The sequence below is a fragment of the Bos mutus genome, chromosome 23 (genome assembly GCF_027580195.1).
Source record: "Bos mutus isolate GX-2022 chromosome 23, NWIPB_WYAK_1.1, whole genome shotgun sequence".
Classification (NCBI taxonomy): Eukaryota; Metazoa; Chordata; class Mammalia; order Artiodactyla; family Bovidae; genus Bos; species Bos mutus.
In genome coordinates, this window is record NC_091639.1 from 39526185 (window position 1) to 39536960 (window position 10776).

General features: G+C 40.1%; 1 protein-coding gene across 2 annotated transcripts in view; it reads right to left on the reverse strand.

Annotated features, from left to right (window-relative positions):
* Window positions 1-10529, reverse strand: part of KCTD20 (potassium channel tetramerization domain containing 20) — a 36121-nt gene extending 25592 nt beyond the window's left edge. Inside the window, exon 1 of one of the 2 annotated variants that reach the window (XM_070360898.1) lies at window positions 10377-10529. The gene's annotated coding sequence lies outside the window, so the exon portion shown is untranslated. The remainder of the gene's footprint in view (window positions 1-10376) is intronic. The other variant, XM_070360897.1, reaches the window with a different exon arrangement.
* Between the last annotated feature and the right edge of the window lie 247 nt (window positions 10530-10776).

Genomic DNA, 10776 nt, shown 5'->3' on the forward strand with positions numbered 1-10776 from the left:
TGCTATTTTTCTTAACACCGTATCTCAAAATTCACCCCGCAGGAGTGACTGGAAATCTTCCTCATTCTTTTAATGGCTGTTTAATACTCCACTCTTAGATGTGGAGAACTTTGGTTCTTAGATGTATAACTTTGGTTCTACCTATTAAAGAAAAGAAAGGGCATAAAACAGGGTTAATGATGTATAACAGGTAGAAAAGTAAGAGTGAAAAGGTGCTTTATTATTATAAGAAAGGAGTGGAGGGGTAGACCAGCCAGGTCAGAGTGAAGGATTAATACAAAAGGGTGGCAGAAAACAGAGTAACCATCATACCATACAACTTCAGGGAACCCCACGCACACCACCATTTAAGGAGCTACACAACACACGACTTAGATGGCTGTACAGAACAGCCCTAGGAGAACACAGGTTGAAAAATAAGTTGCAGCTAGTTTACAGAGGCCTTGAATTATAAAGTAAAATAGAGTTAAGGACTTTGTCTTGTAGGTGAAGTTTTTATATAGAGAAGTTTCATATTCAACATGTTGCTTTAAAATAAATATAACCACAGATGGACAAGGAGAGTAAGAGGTTACTGGAACTGTCTAGACGAGACAGGATCTCAGTGGGGTGACAGAAAGAAGGGTAGCAGCTGGGAGATGCAGGGGAGAAAGGCAGCGTGCCCGCCGGCCTTCATTTCCGCGTATGAGCTGCTGGCAGAGGCCAGGCTAGCAGATAAAAGCACAAGGACGGCAGTGGTGAGATTGTAACTGCTTGGATACACTTCCCTGTCTCCTTTACTTGACGCTCCTAACTTACTGCTCTGATAGCCTTTCTGCCAATAAACTTAGGTCCAAAAACAGCTTTTGTGCCAGAAGACTGTATTACAGTTACCTGAATTTAAGACTTAAAGACCTTACATTCAATTAGTAATTGTCTAAAGGCCTTTAAACAATTTCCTTTACAACTTTATCAAATCACCTAATTAAAAGAACTATTAAACAAAAGGATTTAGAGAATAACTTTTTTACTCACTAATAAGACAAAAAAGAGACAAATACAGTTGAATCCCCAGTATCCTAAGTTTGATATTTCATTTTTAATGATACTTATAATCTTTTAGGGAGAAGGCAATGGCACCCCACTCCAGTACTGTTTCCCGGAAAATCCCATGGATGGAGGAGCCTGGTGGGCTGCAGTCCATGGGGTCGCTAAGAGTCACACACGACTGAGCGACTTCACTTTCACTTTCCACTTTCATGCATTGGAGAAGGAAATGGCAACCCACTCCAGTGTTATTGCCTGGAGAATCCCAGGGATGGGGGAGCCTGTTGGGCTGCCGTTTATGGGGTCGCACAGAATCGGACACGACTGAAGCGACTTAGCAGCATAATCTTTTAACATGCTCTTTTTGCGTTTTAGTACTTCAACTGCCTATCAAGCCAGTCTTAAAGTACTCAAAAAACCTTCAGTAAATCCTTAAACTTAGATTCATTAATTTATCTGAAGAAGTTTTTAAATACTGCAACCCCTTTCAAGATGCAAAGTTTTCTTACATCCTTAAATGACCAAATCTAAACCCAATTACTCAAGAACACATTCTACATTAGAATCACTAATTAATCAGTTGAGATTCAATATGCCAAATTACCACAAACAGTCCATCTTAAGTCTAGATGGACTAACCTTTGTTGATTTTAACATATATCATTTGCTACATGTTATTCTAAGTACTTTATAAATGTTATTTAACTTAATACTAACAAAAACAACAAAAAACCTTTATGAAGTAGCTGCTATTATTATCCTCATTTACAGATGAGGAAACTGAGTAATAAAGAAGTTAAGAAAAGTTCTCACAGTCGCACAGCTAATAAATAGTACAGCCAGGCTTCAAACATAGGCTTCTGGCTTCAGAGTCAAACGCATGGTACCCTTAAGTTGTGCTATCTCTGCCTATTGGAGATTTACTTCTGATTTACTTCATGAAGTCTATGTTAAGTTTCCCAAGTTTGGAGATATGATCTCAAGCCAAAGATCTGGAGCCAAGACATATGACCTTTCCGTGCCAGTAATGAACACCCCTAGCACCTTTTCTGTTTAAATAGTTGCTTTGAAACAACCTCTAAATCAATTAACTCCAGATAGCAGATGATTTTACAATCTTGAGTTCCGAGTTCAATTTAAGACCTTACTTAATTCTGCTATAACTCTCAACTTTATTACCTAAAAACAGAGTAGATCAAATTCTGTAATTTCCACACAGGGTGCTTCTATCTTTTAATGGATTCAACTAGTTATGCTCATTCTAATGACAACTTTAAGCTAGGAACAATCCAAGGTATATAACAGGAAGAGACACTGAAGTTAAGATTACTTAATGGCAAATTTCCAGGAAATTTCCAAGATCTATACTATTAGCAATAATGTCTTAAATAGTACAAGGGTGTACAATTTTTTAAATTTTAAATGTATTATTCAATATAGTAGGCCATTTGATAAGAAAGGCTGAGTTCTTGTATGGCAAGATCTGAAGGTCTTAGGGGACAGATCTATGAAGCAGTACTGTAGCAATAGAACAAATGTTGAAAATTCTGGAGACAATCTACAGTCACTGTGTCAGAAGATGATTCAAGGACCAGTATTAATCAGTGTCAGAAGTTTTCACTGACATAGCAAAAATGAGGGCAACGGAGATAATGTAATGCATGCATACAAACATAATTATTATCCCAATTCTAAGACAACTGACATTGACTAAGACATCAATCTAAGAACAGTGTTTCAAGAAAGTGCTATCATATTACATACATGATTTTAAGACACAGCCTGATTTAAAAAATATTAAAATGTGAACTAAAGAATTGTGGCAGATGTTAGTTTAATGCTTTCTTGGTACCTAAACTAAGTTTTACTTCATTTTTTTATATTAAATGTCTTTTCTTTTATAAAATAATGGTGACAGAAAATGATAGGTGTTTTTTTTTTTTTTAAATGCTGGTCACCTGATGATGATGGGCTCCCAATTTTACCCCCACAATCATAAATCTCAAAAAGATCTGGGGTCCAAATCACCTTCCATCTAGGACTACAAAAACACCATTAGTTCAGCCCGGTCTAACTAAAAATATTCCAAAATAAAGAATCTCTTGCTTATTATTAGCTCATCCTATTGTTGGCCACTAACGCTTGGGGGGGGGATTTTTTTTTCCTTTGTGCCAAGTTGAAGTCTGCCTTCCTCCCTGCTCCCACCATGACTTCCATGCATTGGTAAGTCCTATCCCCTAGAATAATGCATCCATCAGAATGGGATGGGTGAAACCAAAAAAGAAAACAAAAACAAAAAAAACCCACATCTGTTTGAAGGCATCAGACAACTAGCAAGAGAGCCAAGACTGTGGAGGAGCTGTGATGGTCAGTTTTAGATGTCAGCCCAGGAGCTACAGTCCCAGTTATTCAATCAAATGCTAATCTAGGTGTTACTATAAAGTTTTTTGGTAGATGTGATTAAAGTATTTAATCATTTTAGGTTAAATAAGGAAGATTATCCTAGATAATGTGCGTGAGCCTGATCCAACCAATTCCAAGGCTTTAAGAGCAGAACTGAGGTTCTCTGAGGAAGAAAAAATTTGTCCTAGTCCAATCTCCACATGGTATACACTAACACCCTTCAACAAATAACTTAATATATATGTGCCTGTATTTATATACAAATAGATGATATATATTATTTTGATGGTATATAAATAGTACATAGAACCATAATCCACAATTAAAACCATCCTTTAGAGAAAATTCCAGGACCAAGTGGCTTGACTAGCAAATTCTTCCACATCTTTAAAGGAAGAAATTGTATCAATCTTATCAATATAAACTCTTCCAGAGAACAGGAAAACAGGGCATACATCCCAATTCATTTTCTGAGGCCTGCATATAACACTGACTCAAAACTTCACTAGGACATTACCAAAAAGCATTATGGATGACTTTTTCTCATAAGCACAAAAATCCTATACCAATTATTAAAAAAAAAAAAACCCAGATACATAAAAAAGGATAATACAAAGGTTGGCTTAACATTCTAAAAATTAATATAATTCATCACATGAAAAGACTAAAAATGTTTTATAATAACTAAAATAGCATGAAATAGTACTGATACACTAGATTTTAAAAAGGCAAGTTGAAACAATCTAGTCATAGAAAAAGATTAAAAATATTAATATTCTACCTTAACTACAGGCTTATCATATGTGATTTTTAAAAAACTGTTTTATTGACTATGCCAAAGTCTCTAAAATGAATGTGTTAACTACTTTTAAAATGAGAAAAAATAAAAGGAAAATGTACCTCTAAAAACAGGGAACTCTTTGAGAAAATGATGGAAGTTTTTAAAAAATCTTAGACTACTTTAAATTTTTTAAAGTTTAAGAGGAAAATGACATATCACTACTTAAGAGATCTTGACATTTTTTCCATCTAGATTCAAGAAGAAATATTAGGAATACCAGACAAATTAGGAATTTAGGTTAAATACATGAAATAGTTTCTCAAGCAGATTACTCAATAGGATGACAGAATAATCTTGATAGCTTTAAATCCAACACAAGGACTTAAGGTGGAGGCGTGATGCGCTTCTTAGGGGACTCAACAGCAAGCTCTAAGGAACAGGTGGAAGGCAGGACATGTGGGCAGGCACAGGATAAAGCATGATCCTCAAGTCCCAAGGTGGAGAACGTTCAGACTGTGTTAGTTGCTCAGCCGTATCCAACTCTTTGTGACCCCATAGACTGCAGCCCACCAGCTTCCTCTGGAATTCGCCACGGAATTCTCCAGGCAAGAATACTGGAGTGCGTTGCCATTCGCTTCTCCAGGGGATCTCCCCCTCCCAGGGATCAAACCCAGGTCTCCTGCACTGCAGGCAGATTCTTTACTGACTGAGCCACCAGGGACAGATTACCTGGCATTTAATTCCCTAAACAGACTGCTATGAGCTAAATTAAATTGTGTTTCCTTCAAAATTCATATGTTGAAGTCTGTTACCCTAAATCCTCAGAATGTGGCCTTTAAAGAGGTGGTGGCTCTTTAAAAGAGTGGACATGACTGAGTGACTTAACACTCACTTTTCAAGATTAAATGAAGTCATTAGTGGGCCCTAATCCAATACAACTGGTGTCCTTTTAAGCAGAGATGAGGACAAGAGAGGCACAGAGGGAAGACCGACCATGTGAAGACACGGAGAAAGCAGCCACCCACAGGCAAAGGAGCAAGTCCTAAGAAGAAACCAACCCCAGCAACACTTTGAACTTGGGCTTCCAGCCTCCGGAAACTCTACTGTTTAAACCACACAGTTTGTGGTACTTTGTTATGGCAGTCCCAGCAAACAAATACATAGATATAACTGCAAAAATTAAAATTTTATCCTTTCCCACCAAAAGAGTTTTAAGGCCAATACACTGAAGGAATCTAACATGGTTTTAAGGTATATACTGTGGCCCTCCTATAGAAGTATAGAGCATTAGTTGTTTTATTCTAAGAAAGGTGAACTTTCTCTAGTAACCTTAACCAAATCATGTCACAGATCTTTGTACTACACCCCAGTGCTTTCCAAAATTTTAGTAAGCCCTGCCTCCCCCATGTTACAGTAAGAAAGAAAGTTTAATTTATATCTACACTATAAAAGCCTTAACATTTCAACACTTGAAAGGACAATCTAAATCTAAAGAAAATATCAACAGTATCGTATATTATTTTTAAAAAACCAATTAACAATCAGCATCTCCTGAGAACTCACAATAGTCAGGTGTAGATCAAAGCATTTTACATGAATTAACTCAATCCCAATAACCCTCTGATGTAGCTACTATTACAACCTCTATTTCAGAGAAAGAAACTGATGAATGTCCAAGCTAGTAAATGAAAGAGCTAGGATTTAAACCCAGGAAAAACTGGCTCCAAAGCCCACATTCTTAACCACTGCCCAGTGAAGAATAAGGAGTGCACTACTGAGCATAAGTATTAATTGATGGAGTCGGTCTAAGCTTGAACGCTGGCTCAGCCACTGACAGGTGTATGACTTTGGGCAAACTTAAGCTCTTTATGTCTTAGATTCGTTGGCTATAAAATGGAGGAAATTAAATGAGAAATGTAGACACATTGAGTGAAGAGTCTGGTACAAAACAATGTCTACTAATCAGTCTGGTACATAATAATGTCTACTAATTAATAAGTCCTTATTATTTCTTTTTTCGGCCACACCCTGGTGCAAGCTGAACCTTAAGTTTCCCCACCACGGATGAAACCCTCACTCCCTGCTGGGGAAGTGAAGAGTCTTAACCACTGGACCGCCAGGAAAGTTCCAAATCCTTACTATTTCTAATTCTACCTTCCTGAATATACAAGAACAATCCAAAAACATCTACTGTGGGGACTCTAAGAAAAATAGCATGGGGTTCTCTTCTTTCATCTGTACTTCTTTCTTTCCTACTATTCCAGAAATGCATATACTATTCCAAAAATCTCATTTCTCATAAGAGGTATATGGAATCAGATTAGCAGTTAGATCAGTCTTACTTTCTGTCTCCAACAGAGATACCTAATAATTTGGGTAAGAACAACAGTATAGTTACATGGCAAGTTCAAAAAATTCTGGACTTTGCTCAAACATCCAACATTTAATAAAAATTCAATGTACTTAACCTTTACTGAATTAAAAAAAATACCAACTTCATAACATTTCTTGGGATTACAAGAGAACTATTTGCTCATTATTTCAAGGTTCAGAATTCCTTATTTTAGTATTCCTACTCTTCCTGGTTTATGTGGTTAGAACACACTCTCCTTCCATCTCCATTTTTCCAAATATCGCTTTTGTATTCATGTGAAAGTCTCAGTTTTCTTCATCTACTTATAACTGAATTTCTCTAAACCGTTTCCATTTTTGAAGCATTTTTCTTGAGATGATTTAGTGGGAAGAACACTGGGCTAGGAGCCAGGGGTCCTCACTCTGCCATCTCATCTCTTAGATTCCTCATCTTAAAAGGCAAGAGGCGGGGGGGAAAAAAGCAAGAGGACTGCACCGTATAAATTTGTAATAGGTTCCCTTATATCTCTAAGCCTCACAGTTCCATGACTCTGGGTCTTCCAACTAGAAATCATTCAGCATTCCAACAATTTCCCTACACTTTTTACTCCAGTTAGCCAAGGAGGAGTAGGCATGTACAGATTCAGGGGCAGCTGCTGCTGCTGCTAAGTCGCTTCAGTCGTGTCCGACTCTGTGCGACCCATAGATGGCAGCCCAACAGCCTCCCCCATCCCTGAGGAAGACGCCATAATCAAGAAGCCCAGGTTATAGAAGGAAAGACAACAGTATTTTGTGAATCAACAGAAATAGGTTAGGAACAAAAGTGAGACACTAAGAAGAAACCAAAGACAAAAAAAAAAAAAAAAAGTCAGAAAACACATAGCCTAACTCTAAGCTCATCCCTACACATCTATTAATATTTGAAGGACTAAGAAACAGAAAAAGCTTTCGGCAGCAGAGGTTATCCAGCCTTCATATTTGCCTCAAGGGAGCAATGCAACCCTGTGACATCTTTGTAATGTTGTTGCTAAAATGGCCTACTACAAAATAGGCATTATTGGGGTATCTGATGACTGAATTAATGTTCAGATAAACTGAAAGCCCTTGTAAATGCTACTGGTACTGCTACATAACAGGAAATCTGAGTTCAAGGCCAGATGAGAATTACACAGCATTAGCTGTCCTGGTTCTAAAGGGAAGAAAACTGAAATTAGTTGGGAGGGGGGAGATTTAGCCTAATGGCATTTCTAATGAGCTGATGATACTGGAAGCAGGCCCCTGAAAGATAAAAGGACAGATTAACAGGCACAGACTATCTCCAAGGCAGGCTTCCAATGTGGGGCTAGTGGTAAAGAACCTACCTGCCAATGCAAGACACGTCACAGAGGCAGGTTCGATCCCTGGGTTGGGAAGATACCCTGGAGGGCAAAGCAACCCATTCCAGTATTCTTGCCTGGAGAATCCCATGAACAAGAGGAGCCTGGCGGGTTACAGCCCGTCGGGTCACAAAGAGTTGGACATGACTGAAGCAACTTAGTACACAGTAATCTCTAAGGCATTAGAATATGTATTTCCTACCCCAATATCCTGGTAGCTCAAACGGTAAAAAAAAAACTGCCTGAAATTCGGGAGAACTGGGTGTGATCCCTGGGTTGGAAAGATCCCCTGGAGAAGGGAACAGCTTCCCACTCCAGTATTCTGGCCTGGAGAATTTCATGGACTGTATAGTCCATGGGGTCTCAAAGAGTCAGACGACTGAGTGACTTTCACTCACTCACCCTGATGGCAGAGTCCAAGAAAGCACTCTTTAGTTTCCTTCTAAAGACTCAGACCTTCTTGGCTTATGATTGGCTAGGGGACAAAGGAGAATAAAAATCAACAAAAGGATAAGGAAGTTGGCCAGTTCTAAAAATTCTCAGGCCAGTCTATTTTGCTGTTTCTCTAAGTGTGGTCCCTGGATCACCAATAACAGACCCAGAAAGGGGGTGCTTGCTTAACATGCAGACTCAGGACCCATCACTGATTTCCAGAATCAAATTTCTGAGAGTAGTACAAATAAAAACCACATGAGTTATCACCGCACACTTCTCAGAACGGCTGGCATCAAAAAGAACACAAATGTTGGCAAGGATGTGGAGAAAAGAGAATCATCTTACACTATTGGTCAGAATGTAAATTTGTGCACTCACTATGGAAAACAGTACGGAAGTTTTTCAAAAACTAAAATGAGATCTATGTGACCCAGCAATTCCACTCCTGGTGATACATCTGAAAAACAACAAAAGCACTAATTGGAAAAGATACACGTACCCTAATGTTCATAGCAGCATTATTTACAATTGCTAAGATACGGAAGGAACCTAAATGTCAATCAACAGATGTATGGATAAAGAGGTAATAAATATATGCCATGGACTAATACTCAACTAAAAATGAAAAACAAAATTTGCCCATCTGCAACAACATGGATGGACTCGGACGGCAGTATGCTAAGTGAAAAGTCTGACAGAGAAAGATAAATGCTGTATGGTATCACTGATACGTGGAATGTAAAAAAAAATACAACCAATATGTAACAAAAAAGAAGCCAATTCACAGATATAGAGGAAAAACTAGTGATCACAGGGTGGCAGCGGGGTAACAAAGGGGTGGGGAGTGGGAAGCGAGAACTACCAGGTATAAGACGGGTTCAAGGATGTTATTGTACAACACAGGGAATATAGCCAATATTTTGTAATAACTGCAAGTGGAAAGTAATCTTTAAAATTATATAAACAATTTTAATATATACAAAAAATTGGGAGACGGGTATTTACATTTGGGGGGGGGGTATTTACATTTTCAAGGCGCAAATTCATGTTTAAGAACTGTCCCAGATGTGCAGGGAGGGTGAGAATAAGTTGAGAATGAAGTTCTTTTGACTGGATTAATCAAATTCAGCTATGATAACAGCACTGTTTGGGGACCATTAAAAACTCTTAATTTCTCAGGTAACAGCTGCTCCTAGTTGTTTAACAGCTAAGAGGGGGACAATTAAAGGGCCTGAAAATGCATTTTCATAACCGGGTTTAACAGTTCCTTGCCGCCTGTTATCTTGCTAGTTTATTCACTGGTTTCTCCTTTAAAAATAAATCGGATCAATCCCGGAATTTTCAGAAAGAATCACAAACTCCAAAAGAGAAGAGATTTTTTGAATAGTGCAGAACTGAAGACACTCAACGCTATAAAAAGTAAGGTTTTATTTAAAAGAAAATTACCAGTTCAGTCTCCCCCAGCTCTTCAGCACCGATGAAAGCTGGTAATTTGTGGGTGGCAGAGAAGGAAGATTTTGAAGAAGGGGTGCAAAGAGCGAGAAGTCCGACCCAACTACCTAATTTTTAGTGAATTCAATGAATTGCCAGAAAACAAAAACAAAAACACGCAGGCAAGTGTTTTATCTATAAACACTCCCGAGCTCTCACTATTTCTCCTCCTTTAGGATAAAAACACCAAAGGCCTGCAGGAAAGTCAAGTTATACTTCAGCTGTCCCCCGAATGTGTAGACCTATGTCCACGCAAAGCGATCCCCTCTTCTTCCCCGGATTACCAGGCTTTACCCTCAGCACGAAAACCGGCGCCTGGAACCCGTTTGCCAACGTTTTTCCTCGAGATGATAGCACCGCCGCGGCCTTTCGATGGGGGTACGACCCGGAGGGCTGCCGCCCGAGCGCCGTCCTGAGGAGCGGGTCCCCTTACCCCCCGACACAAAGGCATTTCCCGGGGCCAGGCCCGCCGCCGCACTCACCCTGCCGGCTCTTCGCGTCGGACCACTTACCTGACGCTCCCGCCGCGCTCCGGAGCCCGGGGCCCGAATCCGCCTGGGAGGCGCGCGCGCTCACGGCGCCGCCAGCAGCCGCCGCGGGGACCGGCCGTGCCGCAGCGGCGCGCGCCCCGAACCTCCCTGCCCCAGCTTGCGCGGCCACGCGGCTGAGTCACCCGGCGCTTCACGTTAAGAGTCCCCCTCGCCGCGCGGGGCACGCCGGGAAGGCCGGGATCAGGCCCGCCCCCTGGGCCGCAGGCCACGGAGTGTCCCCTTTCCTTCCCGACACGCCCCACGGCGCCGGGGAGGGCGCTCCCCATCTTGCACAGCCGCGAGAGGTCAATTTCTGAGCTGCGGATGCCCTGTTTCAATTATTGAAAGTCTGAAACGGAAAAGTTAGTAGTTATATCTGAAT